This window comes from Mixophyes fleayi, chromosome 2, assembly GCF_038048845.1.
Source record: "Mixophyes fleayi isolate aMixFle1 chromosome 2, aMixFle1.hap1, whole genome shotgun sequence".
NCBI classification, from domain to species: domain Eukaryota; kingdom Metazoa; phylum Chordata; class Amphibia; order Anura; family Limnodynastidae; genus Mixophyes; species Mixophyes fleayi.
The window spans coordinates 223,396,211-223,423,673 of record NC_134403.1 but is presented as its reverse complement, the minus strand read 5'-3'; the positions used below and the strand labels follow the sequence as shown (position 1 = coordinate 223,423,673).

At 39.4% G+C, this 27,463-nt stretch overlaps 1 long non-coding RNA gene across 2 annotated transcripts in view; it reads right to left on the bottom strand.

Moving 5' to 3' along the window:
* Positions 1-1,129: 1,129 nt before the first annotated feature.
* LOC142140303 (uncharacterized) overlaps positions 1,130-27,463 on the bottom strand; it is a 38,592-nt gene continuing 12,258 nt past the window's right edge. Inside the window, exons 2-6 of one of the 2 annotated variants that reach the window (XR_012688388.1) lie at positions 20,064-20,463; positions 13,703-14,028; positions 13,203-13,357; positions 9,492-9,747; positions 1,130-2,566 (exon numbers count right to left, since the gene is read on the bottom strand). This is a non-coding gene — a long non-coding RNA (uncharacterized LOC142140303). The remainder of the gene's footprint in view (positions 2,567-9,491; positions 9,748-13,202; positions 13,358-13,702; positions 14,029-20,063; positions 20,464-27,463) is intronic. The other variant, XR_012688389.1, reaches the window with a different exon arrangement.

Genomic DNA, 27,463 nt, shown 5'->3' with positions numbered 1-27,463 from the left:
GTGTGAAGGGGGGGCCAAAGCAGCATGGCAGAATGTGATGGGGTGGCCAAAGCAGCATGGCAGAGTGTGATGGGGGGCCAGGTCAGCATAGTAGAGTGTGATGGGGGGCCAAGTCTGCATGACAGAGTGTGAAGGGGGGCCCAAATCAGCATGGCAGAGTGTGAAGGGGGGCCAAAGCAGCATGGCACAGGGTGATTAAAGGGGGGCAGGAGAAGGGGGGAGCAAAAGCAGCATGGTAGGCACAGTGTGATCATAAGGAGGCACAGCATGGTGATTAAGGAGCACAATAGTGTGTGTGTGACGACACAGCAGGCTTGTGGCAATGTAATGTGTGTGTGGTAGGTGGTGGTTAAGTATTAATTGTGGGTCCTATTGATTTAACGCCGGGGCTGGTTGAAATTTTCTAAATGTACCCATTATTTTTTCCAAATAGGGCCGCCAACATTCCAGGATCCAGACAAGCCGCAACTAAAGAAACCAGCAGCAGGTGGTAAAAGTGACAAGAACAGGTAAGACAGTCTGTCAAATGTTCTGAGTCTAGTGCAGGCTTGGCTAACCTGTGGCAATCCAGGTGTTGTGAAACTACAAGTCCCAGCATACCCTTCCAGCAATAAGCTGCTATATATTGGCAAAGCATGCTAGGGTTTATAGTTTCACAACACCTGGAGTGCCACAGGTTAGCCAAGCCTGGTCTAGTGGGACAATCCCGATTTTTGGTGACTGTTCTGCCCAATCTAAGGGGCAGGTCAAGACTGTGTACTCTTTATACACACACTGCATTCTTTATATACTACACTATGGTGCTAGCTGTCCTTCGTGGGCTGACCACTCCCCCTCTAGTGTCTGGTCTCGCCTCTATGATGGCTGGCCACATCCCCTCTGGTGGGCCCCTAGCGTTGCATTCCCCTGGTGGGCCCTTCATGCCCCAGTCCGACACTGCCTGTAAATGATCCAGAAATGGACCTTTATGTAGTAAATTTTACACATAGGTTATCACATTCATCTACATATGATTTGTGTTGCAACCCTTTACATTTTGCCCATTTTCAGAAATGATGTGTTCTACAATACAAAACATAACTGATTAAGTAAATCCAAGTGCACAGATGTACAAGGGCCACCTTTTATAAAAAAAATCTACATGTTTCCCACCACCCTATAGTTACAATAAAAACTCAAAAACTCATTTAGCAGCTAAGCCACTGAAAGAAAGGGTCCAAATGAATGTAAGAACAGACTGTATCACTAAGCAGCAGGAAAATATTGCTAACATTTCCAGGGATGCTTTGCTACCGAGGCGCAATGTAAGCCCATCACTCTCGGCTCCGTCTATGCAGACTTTGGTGCGCTGCCATCGCCATCATGTTATGTTTACTCATCTTCATTATAATGCAATGTTTTTTATATTTTAAATATGTTTCTTCAAAAAAATGTACCAGAGAAAAAAGAATACATAATGATAATTACATTCAGTATACAGCATAAAATGAGTTATACAGGGCAGTTGGTCATATTAAAAACATGGACAAAACTTAAAAATCTGGGACTGTCCCTGGAAATGAGGGACACTTGCTGACAACTGTGCAGGAGGAACAATTGTTTCATACAAGGACTGATCCCTTCTGATGGTAAGGAGACCACATTGCATGCTTCTTTTCCATCTGTACTTCAGGAAATGTAATACATTACTGTTTCATATTGTGAATTGTTAGGGGTCATGCAACTTCAGGTACCGTCTCTTGACTGCTCTCCCTGGTTCCCTCCAACTCTTCCTCTGTAGCTTCATATAGTTTGATGTTGCCACTGTCCTCTCTTAGTCTTGGCCAACTGCAACACTTTTGCCCTCTATGAGGAATCTCCAGAACCCCTTCTCTTATTGCTCTCTCTCCCATATTCAACTTCACATCAGAGCTATAGCATCTCTCACTTTCCTCGCTGTCTCTGAGCCTGTCTCCTAGTTGTGGTAAGGATGAAATACAAGGGTCTGAGTGAATGCTCATAAGGGACACAGACAGGTCATTAATCGGGGGACACAGTAGCTGTGCCCTAATTAATATGTTCCTCCTATTATCCAGCTCCCCAGAACTGTCTCTCCATGTTTTCTGTCCTTGCACTTTTCCCCCATTGGTAGCAGATAAAGCAATGTCAGCATGTGTTTGTGTGACTACACTGCTTTGAAGAAGCCTCCTGGTCTCCATGTCTCGGTTTTCATATAGCAGCGTGTTAGCACAAATAAATACAAAAAGACCAAAACCCATTATGACTGGACCAATCAGTTTCAGTCTCTCTACAGAATGTCGGGGCTGTGGAGGAGGCATAGATGATAAATGGTTGTTAGATTTGTGAGGCCAATAGCCAATAACAGCTACTGTTAGACCTATTAGGACAATAAAAACCCCCACAAACACAAAAGCTCCAGGCAGCGATCGAAGACGTAGCTGCCCTTTAGGAGTTGCATCAGAGGGTGGAGAAGAAGAACGGCATCTCTGGAACAGACCCAAAAAGCGTGGAAAGAGGCTAACATCCAGGTGATGAGTAGTTAAACGTTTCATGATGAAAAAAAGACCTGCGGAGATAAAAAAAAAAAAAAAAAAAGTATATGTGCAGTCAAGAGATACTGAGGGATGCAAATATATACATTGCCAAAATGATAACAAACCACTAACCTAGGAAAACAAGTTGATTAAAAATGATTTTGTAACATATTTTATTTATATATATATATATATATATATATATATATATATGTAATGTTCCATATATTGCAATATATGTTAAGCTGACCAACTCACGCCAGAATGGGAAGACTTTGGTATGAGTTGGTCAGCTTAACATATATTGCAATATGTGGAACTAACATTCCCTGTTTTTTAATATAGAAAAGTGCAGCGTTAATTATGTGTTTGGAGAGTGCAGAGTATCCCTGTTTTTTATCTATACCATGTGGGCAACCCCCTCTTGCACCCCAGTCTGTACATGGAGAGTGCAGATGATCTACATCTGTTTTTGTTTATTTATATATATATATATATATATATATATATATATATATATATATATATATATATATATATATATATATAATGCCCAGATTTTTTGATCACACATGGAAAATTTGATTTGCATATCCTCATGGTGGTTAGCAGCAGGGTACAAACTATTTCTTTCTGTACTCCAAATATAAGAATATCAGAAATTATGAGATGTTTAGAGAAAAAGTTACCATCAATTTCTAATAGCTCATTCACATAGTACAATTTGTATTTTGAGGTTGGATGGAGTTGACACAGTCATAGCATGATGAGTTCTCCAATGATTTTAGTGAAGTGCATTGTAAGCTAACCATATGAACGTTTGTGCTTGTTGCCTCAACTCATTGATACATTCTCCCATTATCTTTGCTTTATTTATTTATAAACATTTAAAGTGTAGTATTATTATTATTATTATTATTATTATTACCCAGATAAATAAAAAAACAAATATTGATTAGTGCAAATATCCCAGAAGTCAATATTTTATGTCGAATGCAGGTCCCTTTATCAAGAAAATTCTATGTGTGCAATCAAATATGAATGCGACATGTGTCAGAAATACACTAACAATCTCCCATGTCATGTCGTAGTCGTAATAACGACCATGATGCAGGAGAATGACAGAAGTAAACATGGTAACATGCATCTATGGCATCGATCATGACTGGAAACAAAAAAATATAAAAATTGTATTCACATTACTTACATTAACCAATCACAACAAAGTTTTCAACTAATTATATATTACAATCTCAATATAAGATTACGCACATTTGTTGAGGATTTACATTCATTTAAAATAAATACTATACTTTTTCTTACTTGTAAAAAAAAATTGTAATGTTGGTATTCTAATATGTCTACAGCAGATTTAGAAAATGAGTTTGCATACAGTTATGAGTATTTCATGTGCACCATGGACAAAGTGATGAACTGCCTCTCCAGGTGAAATGTGGAGTTGGACCATTTCCTGAGGAGCTCCTTGAATGAAACTCTGCAATAGGCACTGCCTCAAACATTGAACAGACCCCATGGTCCCCAGCAATTTCATGCAGCGGAAAAGGGGCAATGCCTATCTTCCCATTAAGGCCTTGGTCCTCTTTAGGACAGAAAGCACCTTATCCTCTTGTAGATACACCTTCTGACACACTATGTCAAAGTTGAGGTCCAGGAATGTCATCTGTTGAGCTGGAATAGAGGAAAACTTGAAATTGAGAAACCAGCCGTGTCTCTCCATAATGTCAGCTGAATGTGCTGAAGCAGAGCATATTCTGATGACACCTTTAATACTAGCTTGTCCAAAGTATGACTATTATCCCCTGAGAATGCAGAAGACTTGCATAATGGTCATAATTTTTGTAAAGACTCTTGGAGCAGTAGCCAGGCCTAAGTTTAAAGCTTGAAACTGGTAATGCTCATTGTGCACTACTAAATGGAATAGACACTGATGCCCTTCCCATATAGGAACATGTAGATACGCATCTTTTATGTCTAAGGAGACAAGAAGCTCTCCTTTTTCCTTGCCAGTGATCGCTGACCAAAATGACTCAATCTTGTTAGGACCTGAACTTGTTTGTTGAGTTTCCTGAGATTCAAGATCGGACAAAAGGATACCTCTGGTTTTTGGACCAGAAAGAGGATGTAGTTAAACACCAAACCTCTTTTTTGAGGGGGGAACCAAAGCTACTACCCTAGAAGCCAGATCATATGTTGTGTGAGCGACAGTCCTGAAACTGCAGGAAGAAAGACCTCTGGTAAAAAAAGGAATCTGACAAGGTCTATGAGTTAGCCTCTTATGACCACTGCTCGTACCCAAGTTTCTGAGGTTGAGACCAACCAGAGGTCCTCAAACCGACACCACAGAGACATGGTGGACCATAGTGTTATGCAGAGGCCTTGTCTAACAGCTGGGGAGACCTAAGTCTGGCTGACCCCCTGCCTCTCTGAAAACTTTGTTGGGAGGTAGAAGACTGTCCTCTAGCAGCTGCTCTTGTGCATCCAAAGGAATGAACTGGCCGAAACCATGGCTGTTACGGTTTACTATTGCAAACAGTTTGAAAAGAGCTTTTATGTCCTATAACAACCTAAATGATATGCTCCAGTTCAGAGCCAAAGAGAGTAATACCACGAAAGACTCATGAGTTTGTTTGGGTTCTGCATCCACCAACCAGGAACTTAACCACAAAGAACACCTGGCAGCAATTATAAGTGCAGAAAGTTTAGAATCCACAGAACCACATACAAAGAAGAACCACATACAAAGAAGCCTGACCTAAAAATCAGAGGCTTCCAGAATATGTTCAGCCAACATCAGACTGTCCACAAGATAATTTAGAATTACATTTGACACAAGAATAATGTTGCACAGACTTTTCAGCAGGCCCTTTAGTCTTGGAAGTCTCTTTCTCAGTCATAGTGGTAAAATAATAAAACTCATCCACTTTTGTTCTACTACTTTTTATAGAAAGTTGCAACAAAATCTGACACCACCAATAAACAGGTGAAAATGCTGCAATAATCACTGATTTCTTATATAGAAAGAAAAACAGGTCACTTAATTAGATATACACATTCACTGAAACAAGTATACTCATAGACAGTGAGAGAAAAGTAAACAGAAACAGTGTTAAAGCCTATTTTGTTTCTATTCAAACAGAGAGCCAGCAGGAGAGCAAGAAAACAGAGCGTAATTTTGAAAAACTGCACCCCTACTGAGGAAGCCTTTTTTAAACACACAGGGGAGGAGAATATGCCAAAGTCTCCTTTCCCTGACAGCACTTCCTAGAAGTAACTATGTATTTTGTGTTCCCCCTGCATCAAGTCACCGCTCTGACGCCTACTCAGTTTTTCTGTACGTGCCGATAACCTACCTGTGCCTGCTATCCCCCTACAAGTTGTTATCTTCCTAAGAAGAACTAGTTTTGAAAAGGGGAGGCTAGCGACGCGAGCAGCACACTCTCTCTATGCACTCTTAGAGGAGAGAGCGCTGCATGCTGGCAGATGTGAGGGGAGCTCACAAACTGTAATATTCCCATCCAACAATAGAACCTTACTGCCTGATATCTCTATTTCTGTTGACAAAATGACCATAAATCCCACCCTGCAAGCTTGCTGCCTAGGTGTAATCTTTGACTCGCAACTATCCTTTGTTCCCCACATTAACTTTATATTTACATCATGCTGCATACATCTAGAAAACATTTCCAGAATACATACATATCTCACACAAGACACTGCAAAACCTTTAATTCATGCACTCATCATCTCCGGCATCGACTATTGTAATTCCCTAATTACTGGTCTTCCCAAAATCAGACTCAAGCCCCTACAATCTATTTTGCACGCAGCGGCTAGATTGATTTTCCTTGCAAATCGTTTTACATCTGCTTAATCACTGTCAATCTCTACATTGGTTGCCTGTTTTTCAACGAATCCAATATAAAATAACATACAAGGGCCATCAACAAAATTGCACCAAGATACATCTCCTCACTTGTCTCAAAATATCTCCCAACTCGACACCTCTGTTCTGCACAAGATCTGCATCTCTATTCCACTCTCATCACTTCCTCCCATTGTCGGTTACATGACTTTTTTCGGGCTGCACCCAATTTATGGAATTCACTCCCTCGCACCACAAGACTTTCCTCTAGTCTTCAAACCTTCAAGCGTTCTCTTAAAACTGACCTCTTCAGAGAAGCTTATAGTATTCCTCTACCACCCTCTTAATCTTCCTAGGTTACCCTATTACTACCCTCTACACAGCTAAAACAAGACAACAACTCTCTGACCAACATAGTTGTATGACTGAGCATACAGCCCACTAAATACTTTGTAACCTTTGCATTCTAGCTGGACAAATATTCAATATGATGTAGCACTTACCCTTGTGTATCAAACCATTGTCCCATAGTTTGTAAGCTTGCGAGCAGGGCCCTCTTACCTCTCTGTATGTATTACCCAGTATCGTTTAATTACGGCTTGTTCCCAATTGTAAAGCGATACGGAATCTGCTGGTGCTCTATAAATAAATGATGATGATGATGCACACCTCAACCCAACTAGTGGAGGCAGCCCACTAGCTATCCACTCCCTAGGAAGTGTCTATTGAGGTAAGCTTTTTTTTTCAATAAATAAAAGTGAGTTTAAACCAAGACAAAACACAATGAAAACAATAAACATGAAAAAATGTTAAAAACACACCCTACTAAAAAGGGCACTTGAATTAATTGAGGTTAGCTCCTGATGGGGCTATATAGTGAAGGTGCTACATACTGAGTAGTTTTAATTATAAGTTAACTCCAGGTCCACCTGCTATACCCCATGGTCACAGTGTCCACCAATGGCAGGAAAGAGAAAAAGTCGTATTACAGACTTATTTGTTAAACTTATGGAGAGAAACACACTTCTTTCAGCAGATACATTCCACCCAATTAATAATTACATTACAAAAATACAGCTAGTACAACTTTTCCTGTTAGAAGGATAGTTAGTGATCCAGAGTTTAAAATGGAGAAAACATTTTGCCATACAGGGTTTTACATGCAAGTCAGCATTTGTTATTTATTTGCAAAGTTATCCATGTGGTAAGATTTACATAAGCATGACTATTAGACTGATAAATGTTCTATAATCTGAATATAAACACTGTAGGGAAGCCTTATAAGATCTGGCTCCAGAACCTATTCACTGCCCTGTAGCAAAGTATTTCTGGCAGATGAGATATGGTATGAATTGATTATGGTACCAAATGATTTATTTAGTACCTGCATTAAGGATAGCTGACAATAGAGCTAGTAAGACAGAAGGAATGCTTTTGGATATTTACATTGAATAGTCTAACACTAAATGATATGAATGACTATTATGAATTTCAAGCATTTCTTTGAAGTCTCATTCCACCATTTTTTTGTCTAAGATTATGCATAACTAGGATTGAATTTGTCATCTCTATAAGAATTAAGGATAGTATTTGGATCTACTAACTAACGTCTATACTTTGCTTTTTGACAGTTTTTTGGAAATATTCGTGTTATTATGGTATGGTTCATGGAGTAGAAGCATTTTATCACAACAAGTGCTGTGTTGTGTTGGCTAATTTATTTTTATATTAAATAAAAAATATTTTACAATATGACATATAAGTCATTCTGTAGCCTTGTACAAAAGTGCTTTGTTCCTTGGGCTGGGATTTTGGGAAGCATTTGCCCTCTGGTCTCCCATGACAGAATTCTTAGTATGTACTTATTACTACATATACAATATGGGGAGATTATTTAAATAGAAACTTTCACAATTGAGATAATTTTAGTTTTTCTTTTCTCCCTCCACTTAATTGAGAGCATACAATATGCAATATATGTTTTATGCAAATGCACCGAATTTTCTTGAGAGAGTCTATTGCTCCATCCTCCCACCTGGGTGCTACCTTCCTTCAGCGTCTCTGCTATGCGAGGCAGAGCAACCATAGGGCTAGAGCAGATTGCTCTAATTTGCATACAATATGTGCTATTATCAAATGCTCTCTCCAGAGCAGAGGAACCATAGGAAAATATTTGTTTTTCTTCTTACCCTTAAGTAGGCCACACACATTATGATCCTTTTGCTCACTCCAAGTGCTGAGCAACAGGATAATGGTCTACATGTGTATTTATTGACCAAATCGGATATGACTGATCTGTGCTTGGTCCGAGATATATTATTTTTAATAGGGATTAGAATTTGCTATCACTATATAGATCTTCATATTGTGTTACAGTCTTGACAGCATATTTGAAGCTTGAATGGAAGTGGAAGCCAAATACATGCTCTGTCTAATCACCATTCACCATTCATTCATCATGGCCATAAAATGTTCCCACACATCAAAGGTCAACTGTGTCCAGGAAAATACCAGGACGAGCCTTATATGGTATTATATGGAAAGATGACACAACCTGATAAGTGAAGGAAAGCAAGAGAAGTAAATTTAAACTTAGCTAAGTAGAGAGTTAAAATTTGAAACAGAACTAACTGTACAGTATACTATATGCAGCCAGAAAGGTTCACATTCCTATAATACGCAACTAACTTAAATCCATTTCCTGATATGACTACACTATAAATGCATACCCCAAATTGACCAGTAATGTGAACTGTGAGACTGTATATAACTCTGTATATAACATGTTGATCCTGTTTCTATAATGTTGTATAACTTTTCTTAATAGACACGCAGCCAGATGGCACCAATTATACCCTTGGACCACATGTTCCAATCCAGGTAAAGCATGCACACAGGTCTTCTGCAATCTGCGCCTGTAATGTAATGTTACGCTATAATATTTTATATGAAAAACATTGTCAATAACCACTATCTGAAGTTAGGAACTTGCCATGCCATTCTGTAATACTGCCTGAGCATGTCCATGTAATTTGTATGTACAGAGCATGTGAAAATTATAATACAGTACATACCTTTTTATGTGCAACATGAACCTAAAGCGGTTTGTGTTCCAGTCCACAACTTGTTTAGTACCTAACTGGTTCTCTCTGTGAAGTATTATACTACTTCTCTCTTTAGAGTACTGGATGTAGAACTTCTATATACTCTTATGTCTCCCCCAAATGTTTGTAAGCAGACTAAACAAATCCATTACTTTATCCTTTCTTCTTTCTTTCGTTGTATCCATCCCAGGACTGAAGTTTGGGCTGAGAAACAGAGTTTCTGGAACTGGGAGGAGGCGAGAAATGGGGAAGAAGGGAGGAGGGCAGTGTTAAAGAGACAGAAACACACTTTGGTTTTATAATTTTTTCCATGATACTATACTATGCTACAAGTTCTCTCAGGCACTGACACAATTCATCATTTATTTTATTAGACTAGAAAAGTTAACCCTTTTGTTGATCATTGCTAGTTGTTATGTATTTCAACAGTTTTGCAAAACTATTCAAATATATTTGTGACAATCACAAGAGTGATGTGATGTTGAAGAAAAGAGGGAGTACATGTTAAAAACATGAATGATATTGGATCATACATTCTATACTATTATAAAAGTAGTAGGGAAATCACAGCATTGTGTGACAATTGAGTTTCTATATGGAGATATATATATATATAAAATATTTAAAATATGGAAACTTTTGAAGGAAAGAAATCAGGAGACCTTGTCTAAGGTATTATTATTATAAGCACTTCATTTAGGTTCATTGACTCTGGTATGCATTGCTGTACAGCTAAAAAAAAGCACATTATTTTTATATAAATGCTGTGCCAATATGCAATTATGATGGAATTCATTTTGTCAGACATTGCACTAAAAATTAGACATTGTACAGCTAAAAAATATTTATTTTGTCCAGTAGTTTTGCAGATTTTTAATTGACAGTTTGTGAATTGTAGATATTAAATACTTCTCCAAGCATCCTGACGTGGCTTCTAGTCCTCCTATAATTTTATATAACCACACACTGAAAACCACTATCACTCCACCCAGTGCTCTAAGGCAACAAAAAGCTAAGTATGATCTTTTTACTAATTTTACTAGATGAACAAAAACAGTGTTTGTAGTGCACACCACACTCTACAAAGACTTAGCACATAGGTAAATCATGCAACTGCATTAGGAAACAAACCCATTGGCATCTGAATTAAGCATTTTTAAAGCTTTAAATTAGTCTGACACTAGAAATCCTTGTTCCAAGTGACTTTATACCTAAGTTGCGTTGCGTTTTTCAGATACCATTAAATCATTTCTAAAACACACATCAAATGTATATTGAACACTTGTGCATTTTTACAAGTGTTAAAAAACACATATGAAGTCCTTAAGTCCTTATTTGTATTTTGGAGTTTCAACTATGTAGTATTTTGTTCTTGCTGCATATTATACAGAGGTTTGCTCCAGTCCTACTGATTGTATTACAAACTTAAATGAATCTTTAGCCAACCAAGTATAGCAAATTCCAGCAAATATTCTCTAATTGCATGTATTGTAGCTAATGCAGGGTAGAACTAAATGGATTTTTGTACTTATGTTAAATCCTTTTCTATTAATGCAATGGGGGACACTGGAACACTGTGATTACAGGAGCTTGGGCACTTTAAATCATACTTGCCAACTCTCCCGGAATGTCCGGGAGACTCACGAAATTAGGGTTGATTCTCCAGCATCTGGCCCATCTGCCCACTTCAATAAAATTAGAGGCGAATGTACGGGTGGAGGGGGCGGGGCCCCACCCCCAGTTATGTAATGTTTGTTTGGGGTCTTTTTACACTGTAAAAAGACCCAAAACAGGCATTACCTGCGCCCATACAACCCTCCTGCCCTCCAGGATCTCCCGGACATGGCCAACATAAGGTTGGCAAGTATGGTTTAAATTTACCAGCAAAATCTCAAGCCCTTCCCCCTCTATACCGCTATTGGCTGCCTTGGAACCTCAGCATTTTTTCAATAAAGCCCTAAAGAACAGAACCAGTATTAAAGAACAAGATTGAGAGGAGAGAACAACGCTATCCAATGAAAACAAGATTTCTAACAAGGATAGCAGTGAAAAAACAAAGAACAAGAACAAAGAGCAAAAAGGTAGTGTGTCAAGTATCCCCCATTGGATTTAGATAAAAGGATTTAATGTAAGTACAAAAATCACATTTTCCACATTTTTAGGAGTTAGCCATGGAAGTCCCTGGAACACTGAAGATGTCCCAAAGTTGTCCCTAAGGGAGGGTACAGTAAGGAGTTGCAGTGTGCAGCACCTTACATCCAAAACCATCATCTCTGGATGCAAAATTATTGAATCTGTAGAACTTTGTGAATGTGTGTACTGCAGGAAATGTGGCCACCCAGCACAACTGCACAGCAAAGTCCCCATGCTGTGCTGCCCACTAGACACCCAATGATCTAGTGTAATGTAAGCCTGGCTATTTACCAAAGTAATCTATCTGGCAATGGTCTGTTTAGGCGCTGGCCAACCTCTCTTGTGAACATCGTAAAGAACTCAAAAGGTCATCCGTCCTGTGTAATTTCCATGTCCTATAGACATAGGTATTCAGTGCCCAAACAAAACTCAAAGAGTGAAGCAAGCCTCTTTCCTCTGGAGACTTATCCTGGTCTAATGCTTGAATCACAATGTCCTGTTCTAGAGGGAACTTGGAGACAACTTTTGGCTAAAGGATTGTTTAGTTCTAAGCACAGTCCTAACCTTATGGAAGATGAGAAATGGCAATCTATAAGACAGAGTCCCAGCTCCAAAACTGTCCTAGCTGTCGAGATAGCCACCAGGAAGGCATTCTTCTAGGTAAGGAACTTGAACTCAACTAAAGCCATTGGTTCAAAAGGAGGGTGCTATAAGTCTCTCAGCACTAGGTTGAGATCCTAAAGAGCTATCCGGGGTGTATGGAGGCTGCACAAGCTTCTCCCTGCAAGAATGTCTGCACTTCAGGTAAAAGTCAGTTTTCTGAAATACAGCAGAGAGGGCCTGGACCTTCAAAGGACAGAGTTTTATACTGACATGCCATCATGTTGACATCTGGATGACCCCTCCTGTCCACAATATGCTGCAGAACATCATAATGAATGGACCATTCCCCAGGGTGAACAGTCTGCATCCCAATTGTCTACACTGGGATGAAAACCCGTGCAATGACCTGAAAAATTAGCTTTGCCATTACATAATTCAGCAGGATTCTCTTATGGCCAGGGCACTCTTGGTGTCCCCTGGTGATATAGTCAAGGCATTGTCTGGTAGGATCTTGATGACGCTTCCTTGCAAGAACTGCCACTGACTAGAGTGTTGCAATATGTCTAGATTTCCAGCACATTTATTGTAAGCTTTGACTCTTCCAATAGCTTGGAACTGATGCGGATGCACAACAGCCCCACCCTCAGAGGCTGGCATCCGATGTCCCAATTGTCCATTCTCAGATGGTGAACGGGCCACCCCAAAACATGAACATGAAAATACATTTGAACATTATTTAACAATTGGTTGGCACAATATTTAGAAAAATATACAATATTGCAATAAGGCCAGCCTGAGGGGACAATAAAAATATTATTCACTATGGACAATGAAGGATGGTATGAAAACAACAGAAGAATAAACTTCTCAAAGAGACAACAATAGCAAGTAATTATGTAATTAAACGCTATGTGAGGTACAATTTAAGGTACCAAAATGCATCACCTGCAACAGCTGCACAATGGGAATCGAGACTTTAATGACCAGCAGATTGGGAGCTGCTTGAGGATGCTGTGACAGTGAGGGCTTCTGACGCTGGTGAGTATTCTGGAAGGTGCTTGTGAGAGGGGACAGAGGAGTGTGGTAGAGATAGCGGATGGCTGACAAAAAGATGTAACAAAAGCAGGAGTTAAAAGACAGAACTAAATAATGTGAGAAGTAGTGTGACAAGAGATAGAGACAGCACCGAAGAGTGTGCGAAGCAGGGCCTGATCAACCAATTGGCTTATCAGACTGCAGTCTAGGGTGCTGGGACCTGTGGGGCGCAGCACCGCCAGCATTTAAGATTTTTTTTTTTTACAGATTCTGTGTCCCCGAGTCTCTCTCTCCTCCCCTCTTCCCATTCAGCCCATTCTGGCTGTCGGGAGTGATGTCATTGTAATGGGTGCTAGAGGAGACAAAGTCACACAAACCGCAATCCCCTTCCCGACACCCCAGGTACTCACGTAATCCTGAGGGACCACTATGAGATGCACCGTGCTGTCCTTTGCGGCAATCCGGGAACCACACTTCATGGCTGATCACCCTTGCGCATCTGCCATTGTTGGAGCCTGACCTTGGGTACCTACAGAGGAAGAACACTAAAAGAAAACAGGTGGCATACAAAACAACGAGCAACTTGGCATGGTACATGCCAGTGACCACCTCACTAATGATCACTTCTTCTCCTTCGGGAGCAGACCGATCCTGCTGCTGTGCAACCATCCTAAGCCACCGGTATTTGCTGAGACAAAGCAGCTCACCAGGCCTCCAGCCGCCGCCTGAACCCCGGCTGTCAAGGGGGGTGGAATTGTAGTACATGACTTGGATGATTATAGGAAAGAAGCATTCAGACAATTAAAGAACATTGAATTTTATAGAAGCCTGTACTCAAATCCCACTCGTGAGTTCCAGAGAGAACTTAAGGGACTCTTGGAATCAGCTCTCTATAAGGGGATAATTACTAAGGAGGAATTTAGGTTTTTATTCTCATTATATCCGGTCACAGCTATTTATTACCACTTACCAAAACTACACAAAAATGCTATTATGCCACCAGGGAGACCTATCGTAGCAGGTATTGGCTCACTAACGTCATCACTTTCTTGATTCTTTTTTGCAGCCACAGGTGACTAACTTTAGATCCTATATGAGAGACTCCACACATTTTTTAAATCTAATTAGTAATATACAGTGGAATGAACACTATGCATTCCTCACTTTAGATGTGGAGTCTCTGTATAGCAATTTTCCACATGATAAGGGAATTAAGGTGGTAGAATAGATACTTTCCAGTGATATCGTCATGTCTAGAGATCACTGTAACTTCATTGTCAGATCTAGAAGATTTATTTTGATTCACAATTATTGTATGTTTAATAATAAATATTATTTGCAGGTGATGGGTACTGCTAAGGGGACCTGGTTTGCGCCGAGTTAAGCCAACCTATACATGGGCAACTTTTGAAGACGCCCATGTGTAGGGGGCCGGATTCGGCGCGGACCTGGTCCTCTATGGTCATTTTATTGATGATTTATTTATTATTTGGGGCGGTGGTGAGACATGGGCTTTATCGTTCATTTCTGCACTTAATGAGAATCAATATAATCTACAATTTACACACAAATTCCATAAGACTTCTATGGAATTCCTTGATATTCAGGTTACGATTATTGATGGAGTGATAGAAACATCTACCTTCAAGAAAAAGGTGAATGTGGTGAATTATCTTCACAATACTACTGCACATTACTCAATGTGGGAAATGTGTAAAAAATGGAGAACAAATGAATGTAGCATTTATTTCAAAACATAATAAAATGTCATGGGAAATCAAGAGTTATTAAAAAATATTATCCCATTTTGCATCAAGAACCTGTATTAAAGTATATTATACCACAAGACTCGAAAACAGTCTTTAGGAAAGGTAATAATTTTAAGAATCTATTAGCCCCAAGTTTAATTAAATGTGCTCTACAAAGTTTAGGAGAAACTACAAATTGGATCCCAAAGAAAATAGATGGATGTTTCAAATGTATAAATGTGAGATATATTACCTGCTCTCATATTTCCAATAAGTTAATAGAATTCACTCATGGAGATAAGAAGTATACGGTTAGAGGGTTCATTATCTGTAATTCAAGTTATGTCATTTACATGTTGAAATGTAGTTGTGAAATTATTTATATTGGTAGAACGACTAGGGCTCTGAAAGTTAGGTTTCTAGAACATAGACGGAATATCATAAATAGAAAAGTGTATTATAGTGTTCTTCGCCACTTTAATACTTACCATGAGGGTAGGATCCAAGATATGACATTAATTGGGATTGAACATGTTAAGATGACAGAACGAGGTGGTGATAGATTTAGAAGACTATGCACACAAGAAGTGTATTGGATCCATCAATTGAATTCCTTGAGTCCCGTAGGATTAAATGAAATGTTACAATTGAATGAAGTCCTTTCTTAAAGACATCTCCAACAAGAGTGTGATGTTTTACAGGGGTGTGTTTGAATGTACATATGCATGTATGTCAGTGCCGTAACTAGACATTTTAGTGCCCTGGGCGAGACACGGTACCGCCCCCCCCCCCATCTAAGTGGGAGTGGCATTTCACAAGTGGGTGTGACCAACCTAATGTGTGGGTGTGGCTAGCACTTTACTGAAAGAAAAAATAAATATATATATAATATATATATATATACACACATATACACAGTGGTGGGATTCCAATAAATTAACAACCAGCTCTCTGCCCTAATGACCATTTAAAGTATGCAAAAAATATATAGCAATAGGTATTCTAATATTTTATGCACTTAATACTCAAATAAAAACAGCAAAACTGTCTGTGTCTTTGTGTTAAGGAATTTAGAGTGTAAGCCCCAATGGGGCAGGGAGTGATGTAAAAAGAGTTCTCTGTACAGCAGTGCAGAAGAAATTCATAAGTTTAGTTGTTTTATGTAGAGGACAAAGTATATATTTATTTTACATAAACTGTACTGGGCATGAATTTAAGGGGGGTTCACATATACTTAATTTGAGGTGTGATACTAAATTATCTGTCTTATTCATTTATTCATATAATGCCTCAATGTAACTCAAATACTGCAGTATGTGTAGGTTGAAGTTACTTTAATATATTGTGACAAAAATTGTCATGTGTTATCCTTGTCTCTGGAGGCAGATGTAGTTGAAATCCTTTAAATATTATGAATTTACTCTGCCATGTTAGAAGGGAGGTGCTTCACTTTGTGGGCAAGCAGAGTGTGACTGAGAGGCTTGCAGACTTGCTCTGCAGAAATGCACTGTGGTGATTGGTGAATTATTACAGAGGGGCAGGGATATTGATGTCATGGCAGCTTATCTGATACAATTTTAGCTTTTTTTAACAAGAATATAAGGTACCTTAAGGAGAGTGTTCTAAAAATGTATGATGTAGGTTTAGCTGTCTGTTATGTAATGGGGAGGAAATATACTCTATTAAACTGTACTTTTTAGCAGAAATGCAGTGGAATATCACTGAACCAAAAGATATTTAACCGTCATTGTTTTATATTTGAAAATTTTTACTTTATCTTGAAGTTTGTGTTCATTACACAGGTACAAAAATGAGAATGAGAGAAAGAGAATGAAAGAAAGAGAATGAGAATGAGAGAAAGATCATTTGGAATGCAAACTTGCGTTCCAAATGCCAACCTTCCTGTCAGTGGAACGCACATGCGTTCCACTTAAGGGCAGAAGCACCAACCTCTTGTAAGTTAATGTTAATCTCTCTCTCTCTCCAGCCCTTAAGAGGTCATGGACCTGCCAAATTTAGAGAAGTCATTGATGTGAGCATAGTGGTACAAAAGATACTAACTACAGATACATCTAGTCTAGTCTACTTTTGTGTATGTGTTTTATTTATCTGTTTATTAATATAGTTTACATTTAATACTTTTGACATACATCTGCTGTTCGTAATAAATATCTATATTAAAGATTATATCCATCCACAAATGAACTTCTTAGTCATCAGCCAACGGGCCCCTAACTAGCAGAAATGTGATCTACCCATATGAGTGGACCCCACAGTTTGAGAGTACTCACTCCTGCTGGCGCTGTACTGGATATTGTCTTGATAATGCAGGAAATTTAAAAAGCATAATAAACCTATTTTTTAGATAGAAGCATGATCATAAGTGGCACTGTAATTTATTTTTGTTTAAACCTTTCTTAATATCTTTTGTGCAATATTTATTGGCTTGAGGAGTTCCAAGAAAATGTGCACCAACACCTCCAACTCACCAGTGGATATGATGAATAAACATATCTTGTAACTAAACATTTACAATAACCCACATAGTGCAGCATTTTATAATCCGATTTTATTGTTTATGAAAAAATGCTGTAATCTCCTTCTCTGTGATACTCCAGCCACTGGTCCTCGGTACAAATACAATGCCTGCGCCCCCACACACACACATAATATAAATATAATTTTATTTACCCTTTCCATCGCGCTGCGCTGCTCTCTGCTCTGCTCTGCCCCAGCAGTTCTCCTCGCTGAATATGACGTCGGGCGTGATGACGTCACGCCCGACATTCAGTGGGAGCGAGGAGATTGCCGGGAGCCGCCGGGAGACCAGGTGACTTTTTTTTTTTTTTCTTTATTAACAAATTTTCTTTTTTAGCAAAATTATTTTTTTTTTACTATGCCGGCGGTCTGGGGAAGGTAGCGGGCGGGTGCTGCGCCCTCTTGGGCTTGCGCTGCGCCCTCTTGGGCTTGCGCTGCGCCCTCTTGGGCTTGCGCCCGGGGCGAGGGCACCGCCCGCACCACCCTAGTTACGGCTCTGATGTATGTGCATGTGTATGCATATATGTGTGTGTGTGTGTATGTGTGTACACGTGTAGATTTTTTTGGGGAAGCTTTTGATTACTTGGATCTATTTAAATATGAATGGAATGCACTAAATGGTTTTTCTGGGGATATTTGCAGTTTTTTGGACAGGCAATTTATTACTGCAATTATATGTTAGAGTTTCTGTGTATGTATTTTTTTTCTATATATATGTATAGGTATAGGGATATAATTTTAGTATGGTTCAACATTTGAGGTTCATAAACAATTAGAATTAATTAAATATGATATTGTGAACACTAGATCCATAAGGGATTAAAGTAAAATATTTTTTTTGTTTTGAATTGTCTCTCTATATCCATCTATATAGCAGTGATGGCTCATAATGGAATTTGATAAAATGAATTACATATAGAAATGAGTAACATCTCTCTATATATGTTTTATAAAAAAAATATATATGTAATCTTTAATCAATTAATTTTTGTACATTTTTTATGTTTATATTGTAATGAAATTGTGAAAATATTTAAGGATTGAGAATATCAGGATAAATTGAATTTAAATAATTATATATTGAAATATGAAAAAATGGGGATTATTATAATGAGTTCATGAAATGGTGGTTAATAAGCATTATTTGGTTTTTTATGTAAGGTTTATTATGAGTTTTTATTGAATGGAAGCTTGTATTATATATATCTTCTTGACTGAAGGAATAGTATTAATGGGTTAATTAAACAACTGTTAAATAATTGATTAAGAAGGAGGTCTATATAGAGATCCAATATTGAAATAATGAAATTTACTAATGGCTCTGAAGAAATCGTCTCTTACAATGAAACGCGTCAGTCAAAGGATTCTTTTCTATTAGATATCATCACTACCCGTTCCTGCTGCTATTTGTTACAGTTTATGCTTCCGTGACTAAATATTTGGATACCGGCTCATGCCCTTGAATATACGCTGTTTAAGACAGGGGGAGGAGAGCGCCCTCAGCGTGCATGCTGTATATCATCTAACATCTGGACAGCTAAATATCTGTTTGCTGGACTGGTTGTTTTCAGTGCATTTTGGAGACCAGATAGAGAGAAAGAAGTGGGTTTCGATATTCAACCCTAAGGTAACCTGTAATATTGGACTCTAGCACACATTTTCTTCACGGAGATATATGTACCTAGCGAAGAAGGTTTATTCATAGTTATACTGGACTTTTATTTTGTATCGTACTTGGAAGAACACATTTAAATGAGATTCATGTGGAATTTATACTATTCTTTAGTACCTATGTGAAGGGCGGAAATATGACACAGAAGGAATAATTATTGAAATCATAGTCCACTGGTCAAATAGTGAATATTTCATCTAGAGTGGATAAGTTTCACGGAACACCATCAAATAATTCACATGATCCTAAAAATCTCATTAGATCCTATGACATAATCACACTCAGAATATTGGCCTATTGTGTGATCTTATTTATTGTGTATTGATCTATTTGTTTTTACCTATTAGGTTAATATAGAGCTATTTCAAGCATTTATATGGATTCAAGTTCTGTGATTATTTTCTAATAGATTATCTATATTTACCGTTTTTAACAATTGATTTTTTAATAAAATTGTTTGTTTTGCTTACTATGTCATGAACTCATTTATGGTTATTGGCTATTGGTTCCAGTGCTGCTTTTCTTTTTTTTACCTGTCTTTGGACTACTCTGGACTTGTTACTTTGAATGTATCCTGCATTATCTCTAATCCACCAGAGGTGCTGTTATTATGCCTTGTCTATTCTCACTACCAGGGGTTAACCTGCTGCAATACCTAATCATCTGCATCTGTTGTCTCCTTATTTATACCTGCCACTCCCAGTTACCTTTGCTGGTAATTGTTGTTTATGTTGCTGCGCCTGACATTGTTGTGCTCTTTTGTTTTTCCTGTTCCCTGGAACTTCTACAAGCTGCTTTCCACCATATCTTTACCTGGTTTCTCTCCACAGCCTGTTCACCTGCACTAGCTGTGTTCCTTGTTAGTTGCTTTCATTCTTTCTCAGCAACCCTTGTTCAGTATCTCCAATACTTGGTTTGTACCATTCTGCATTATCTGGATCATATATGTTCAATAAATATCATGTACTTTCACCATATTCCGGGCTCCATAGCTGTCATTTCCAGCTTTCAGCATTGAAGTGTGACAGCCTGGCTCGCAATCTCTGTTCCAGTTCATTCGAAAGGTGTTCGATGGAGTTGAGGTCAAAACTCTGTGCGGGTCAGACAAGTTCTTCCACACCGAACTCATCAAACCATGTCATGTATTTGGCATAATGTAGTCAGGCAGGTAACGTTCTCCTGGCATCCGCCAATCCCAGACTCGCCCATCTGACTGTAAAATAGATAAGCATGATTAGTGACTCCACAAAACACGTCTCCACTGCTCTGTCTGTCTCCCTGTCTGTCTGTGTCTGTGTATAACTATATTAGGGAATTTATACTGTAAGCTCCAATGGGGCAGGGACTGATATGAATGAGTTCTCTGTACAGCGCTGCAGAATTAGTGGCGCTATATAAATAAATGATGATGATGATGACGACGTTTGGCATTGGTCTTGGTGATATGAGACTTGCATGCAGCTGCTCGGCCATGTAAACCCATTACATTAAGCTTTCGCTCCACAGTTTTTGTGCTTACATTAATGGCAGTGGAAATTCGGAACTCTTCAGCTATGGAATCGGCAGAGGGTTGTTGATTTTTACGCACCATGCACCTTACTAGTTGTTGACCCCGCTCTGTGGTTTTACATGGTCTTTCGCTTTCTGGCTGAGTTGCTGTTGTTCCTAAACGCTTCCACTTTCTAATAATATTACTTACAGTAGAATATCCAGCAGAGAGGAAATTTCACAAACCATCTTCTTACAAAGGTGGCATCCTATCACAGTACCACGCTTGAAGTCACTGAGCTCTTCAGAATGACCCATTTTGTATCATAAATGTTTGCAAATGGAGACTGCACGGCTAGGTGCTTGATTTTATACACCTCTGGAAACGGGTCTGATTGATACACCTCAATTCAATAATTAACAGGTGTGGCCAAATACTTTTGCCCATATGGTGTAGATACTGGATAAATCCACTACTGCAATTGTTATTTACATATCATCCTCATTTAGTGATGATTGTCATGTTCAGAAACTGTACTTTATTTGAACATGGAAATATTGCGCAAAATCAAAGCCTGCAAAATGATGCTATTGTTACCTAAATAAGTATATCAATTATTTATATAGTTAATCTTTTCTAGATTTTTAGTATCAATTCAGTGGTATAAATCTAAATAAATGCTGCCACTGTTAAATGTCTCTGAGTAACATTATAGTCATAACAAGTAGACAAGTTAGAATTGTTAGTATTTCAATGAAGAGAATATTCTAATAATATTACATTTGAACCTGGATTGTATTAGTAATTAGTTGACGAATAATATTGTAAATAATAAGTTATCCTAGTTTAAATAAATTGACATTATACCATTTTATTCACATCATTTTTGATAGCTTTGTTGGTGTAATTGGAATCTGGATGGAGAGAAGCAGATTATTAAATATAGTACATAATATTACCAGTGGAGTAGTGAGATAGATATATTTTCTTATATAACTACTCTCTTCTGATGATCTCTTGTTGACTGTTTACAGTTAGGTGAAGCCTTGCCATACCTCTCTGGTAGGTGTTCCTGCCATATGAAAGTAAAGTTCAACACCATTACGCCTGTGTGCCCATTAACCACTTCAAAGAGTACCACAATTATATCTGCTGACGGTACGGAGGTTGAGGTGAGAGGTTGTAGGGAGTTCAAGAATTCTCTACTACTTCAGACTAGCATAGGAGACATTGCTAATCTCTTCATCCGGTTTCATCTAAAGGTAAATATTTAATACAAACTCTGCACCTGTAAAGTGATCTGATGTGCTGCATTTCTATTTAGTTAAAGTTTATATTCAAGGGGGGTACACACAACAAAAGATTTTTCAACCAATTCATACCTCCCAACAGTCCCAATTTGAGGACTCGGTCTCACCGTGTAGATTGGGACAGCTTTGTCTCAAATGAACTAGATTGGTGAGAGAAATGTATAAATCCATTTACCTACATCCAGCGGTGAACGGGTGTTGTATGAGCGCAACAATTGCATGCTCTAGCAAGGGGCAGCCAAGTGACTGAGAAGCAGAATAAAGGCCTGCAGGGGCGTGGCTACAAACCCCAAATGATATAACCATGACCCTGTTGTTACATGGCCAAGCCCCATTACCCTTTCTGTCCCGATTTAAACAGCCACAATGTTGGGCGGTATGACCAATTATCATGCCAATCACACAATAAATGACTGTTAGGTCCAATATCATATTAGTGTGTACGGTCCCATGATCAAGTTTTATCGTACCCAAGCACATTGTATCGTTTGATTTGATTTTATAAGCTGACTAAAAATCTCTATCAATGATGGAACGATGTAGGGCAAATGTGGAAGTGTGTATTCACTAGAGATGGGCGGGCTCGGTTCCCCGATAACCGAACCCACACAAACTTTACCTATCCGAGTATCCGAGTATCGAGGGCCGAACGTCATCGTGACGTCGTCGGATCTCGGGGCTTGGTTCTCGCGATAATTGAAATCCATAAATATCCGCCTCCACAGCAATCCATCGCCATTTGACAGAGGGACAGAGCAGAGTGTAGTCACAGGCTGATTAGAGCAGGGACAGAGAATATACCTTATTCTTCATCCAATTCTGATAACAATTCTAGAGAAGAGAGGAGGATAGAATGTCCCCCCATTCTTTTGCATTAATATTTCTGGCTGTCAAAAGTACTATTTTTCAGCAGTCTAAAAAAATAATATTTAGCACTCCCAAGTGCTTTTGGGGGTGTCCCCCATTCTTTTGCATTAATTTTTCTGGCTGTCAAAAGTCCTATTTGTCAGCAGTATATAAAACAATTTGTAGCACCACAAGTGCTTTGGGCTCATAATGGATTCAAACCAGTCCACATATGAGCAGAATGAGCAACCAGGTTCTGCCACCAGTCCTGATGGTAGTGTTCCCAGTTCGTCATCTGGGAAAGGCGATGTCAAACTACACAGTCTTTTGAAATCAGTCAAAAAAACACACACCCAAATTTACCGTGTTGAAGCGAAAAAGAAGTGCAACTGAGGAAAAGTTAAGTGCCGATAAAAAAAATTTGCCAACATGCCATTCTACACACGCAGTGGCAAAGAGAGAATGAGGCCTTCACCTTTGTCTATTAGTGGCAGATCAAAAAATGTTACCGAGCCTAAAAGTGGTGCACAACTACTGTTACGTGTCAAAGCCGAGCTGCAAGATAACAGTAAGGCATTAGAGGATAATGTTTGCTCTGAATCACAAATGACACCAATCCCTGTGGAGACTCCATCCAACAGTGGGATGTCTAATCGTGAGCATTCTGTTAGTGTACCTGTCAGGATAAAGCATAGATCTGATATGCTGAAATAGAATATTGGATGTCAGGACCCAAATAAATCTTTGCATGAATATCTAAATTAACCTGATGGTCAATTCAGATAAAGGTGTGACCAAATGAGGCCAAGAACATGTAATTGAGTTAGGTAAACCCTTTGTGCAGAGACCAGCTTTAGATATGCAGATCACAGACATCCATTGTATTTGATCATGTATTTCCCTAGCTAGTACTTCCCTTCAATAGGTAGTATAAACACAAACTAACCCCTAGGTGTAAATTAGAGAGCTTGCATTTATTTACAAGGGATAATTCATAACTGCAGGGTAAATAGGTTGTATCAAATGAATCCATTGATAAGCTAGTGTAACAGTAAAAGACGCAGAGTCTGATGTAATGGTGTTTGGAGGTTTTTACATCCCAGTGTGAGGAGATAAGTCTGCCACTTTTAGCAGCTTTCAGGACATAGCACTGTTTGCTTGTGACACTTGAATAGACTTGTAGGTACCGCTCAGCATGTGGCCTGGCTCAATGAGGCCAGGGGATAACATAGCCTATATGTAATACTGTATAGACAGAAAGAATTCCGTTTTAAAATATGCCACTTAAAATCAATAAAAGCAGAGATCAACCACCTATTCCTCAATAGCATGAGGAAGGGCAGCTCATATGTTAAATTAAGAATTCTGCCCCACAGAAAAATGAAGAAAAGGAGTGGAAGCTCTGCGAATGCCCTGTACTTAGGCATGTTTGATATGAAAAGATGTACAAAGTCATAGGGGATTGGTTAATGATAAAATTGGATCGATGTAACGCTGTCCAGGACAAATATATCACATTGTAGAATTGGTTAATAAATCAGGCAACAGGTAAATTTGGTTTGAAAAAGTGTCCCAGGACACAACCCCGATTAGCATTAACCCTGCCCCTGTGAATGCCGCACCCATTTGAGGTTGCTTAAAAATCTGTGTTCTGAGGGAACAAATTGTCAGACTTTTGGGGATCAATCTAATTGAAGGACTGTCCATTATTTCTGCCTGCCCCAGGCATACAGATTATTATATGTAAGTAATGCTCTGTAGGTTATCTCTTTTATTTTAAACTGTTTTGCTTGTTATGTCAAATTTATTATTTGTTTATTCCTTATTTTTCTTTATATCTGAATGCCCTGTACCTTTTGTATATTAAATCTAAAATTTATTAAGTTGCGTCCTTGATACTCTAAATAATCCATAGCCTTTGTAGAGGAGATTGCTCGTCCAGGTAAACCCTTGGAATGCCAGTGTGTGATTTGTTGATACATTTGATTAACAAGCTGTGTGTGCTTGTATGTACATTTGTGTAACAGTCTGGAGGTGTGAAGAGTTAACCCTGTGTGTGCTGGTGGGAGTCTTGCTAGTTTGTGGAACTAGAAGCCTGTGTGCCAGTAGGGGATAGTATATTGGGGTCCTATTGCCCGTACCCAAAAGGGGGTGGCTGTACCTGAAGTGTCTGGGGGTGTGATAGCGCTGTGTTTGGGGGCGATTCCGTAGGTCTAAGAACCTGTGTGATAGGTGAGAGAGACTGCGGGCTGAAATCGTGTGTGACCTCATACAGCAAACACCCCAACGTCACGGCAGCTGGGAGCGCGTTCGTGACAAATTGGTGGCATAGCGGTGGGATGATTTAATTTCTTAGAGTATTAAGTGCATGGTTTAAGCAATTAACCCTTGCACTTATAAACTGATTGTAACCTTGCGAGGAATACAATAGTTTTACAAGGACGAAACTCAGGGCTATAATTTTTAAAGACATACGTGCAAAGCAGTTCCCTTCCCTTCTCTCTTGTTTTTCTTTTCTATCTTTTATTTTGCAAAGTGACTGCAAGGATGGCAGCTGCTTACAAGAAAAAAGCCAAAGAAGTTTTAATTGCCCTGTGTGAGCAGCGAGGTCTCGACTGGACAGATAAAACTAAAAAGGAGCTGGTTCACGCATTATTGGAGGATGATGCAAAGAAGCAATGTGATATGGAACCTGAGCTGGGGAGCAAGACAGAACCAGAGGATCAAGGTGTGGATAATGTCACTGAACCAGAGGATCCGAGTAGGTACATTTTCTTAAATCCAAAGAATCCACTTGTCATGATGAGTATGGCAGAGCTAATTGAAGAAGCTCAGCTGCGAGGTTTCTCCTGCCACAACAAGACACGCAGGGAGATCATCGAACACCTCGACTGGGAAGAGGAAAGCCCGATACATCCTTTCAGCGAGTATCGCATGATGGTCCTTATTCCGGGCTACACGATGAGTCTTATGGAACGGCTGGACTACCTGGAGGAGAGTTTTGAATACGCTCAGGAAGAGGTATCTTTCAGGGGTGGACTTCATACCCCATTCTGGCTAGATCAGTGTCGCCGGGTGGCTGACGAAAGGCAGCACCTGCAGCAGCTTCTTTCACAAGCTGGAGCAGTAATCGCCCAGCCTGTAGGGGTGGCCCACGAGGAAAAGGTACCCCTGCCAGCTACAGATAACATGGAATATGCTACCGAGATTTTGCATCCCGAGGCCCCTTTTAATCTGCTGGGGGAAGCTGATGATGCTAGCAGCATACTACCAGATGCTGCACAGAATTTGCTATTGGAGGAGGCTGATTTTAAAGAGGACATAATTGTTGAGAAGACTATTTCTGGGGGAAAAATGGAAGTGCCTGAAGATATTCCCACAAATGTTTTAGTAGTTACTGATCTTGGATGGTTAAATTCTCAGTATGTTCCTGCAAATGTTGTTCCTACTATCTCTAATTCTATTACACCATGTGACTCAGCCCAGGTAGTATGGGATAATGCTGAACCTGCCAATGATGTGACTTTGTGTAAAGAACCTGAACTGTTCTGTAATCATTTTGCATCTGGTGCTGTGCGAGTGAAATGTGATGATGAGAAGCTGATACGTGCCAGTGTTAACTCTGGCAATTATGATGATTTACGGGAAGAACCCGAGGTGCCAGGATGTGATAAGGAAAGAGAATGTCTTATTGGACCTACTGCCTTTAATGAGGATAATGTCAATAACAGTATTGTGTTAGACTCCAAACCTGTTTTTACACTGACATCTTGTCATGGGATAGGGACAGCGGACATTGTTATTGCAGATGTTGGCATTAATACTGGTGTAGATAATATGCTTACTAGAAATGGGACAGATGACAATGTGATTAATTCTGTTGTGCTAGAGAAAGACAATGTTTCTACCCAGGTAATGTGCTCGGAAGATGCTGTACCAGGTAACTGGGAGGGAGGGCAGAGTGAAGATGTATATTCTGTGCCTGAACCAGCTGCATACAGAGCGATTGAGCATGTGGGGGAGACACATAGTCCTGACCAACGGGAAGTAGCGAGTGACAGCAATTCTTACTTTGTTGCTGGGACCTGTAGTTCGAATGTTCACCACTCAGATTTACATCTGAGTTCTGACCATTCATCTGAGTTTTCCATAGAGACAGGGGGGTCAGTTGCTAGCCCACATTCACTTAGCCAGCCGTCTAACAGCTTAGAGGAGGTAGATGAGGGGCCCATACTCCCGGCTACTCTACATCCCCAGATAGATGAGTCCAAGGGGGAGGGGAGTGTCCTGTTATGTAGGCCCCAAGATAAGAAGTGCATAGGGTGTCCCACTGACAGGGAAGGTTGTAACTGGGGAGCAGGGCAGAGTAGAAGGAGGTATTCTGCTGTGCCAGCCTTAAGGGGTTCCCACTTAGAAGTACAGTATCAGGAATTCCTGGCCATTTTTCCCTCAGGCTTTCACTTAGAAGACATGAGGATTAGAGACAAAGTGCACACTGTAACAGGGTTGGTACACGAGAACGTGATGCAGGCCCAGACCAGCCAGAAGCAGTGGTATGATTCCCCTGC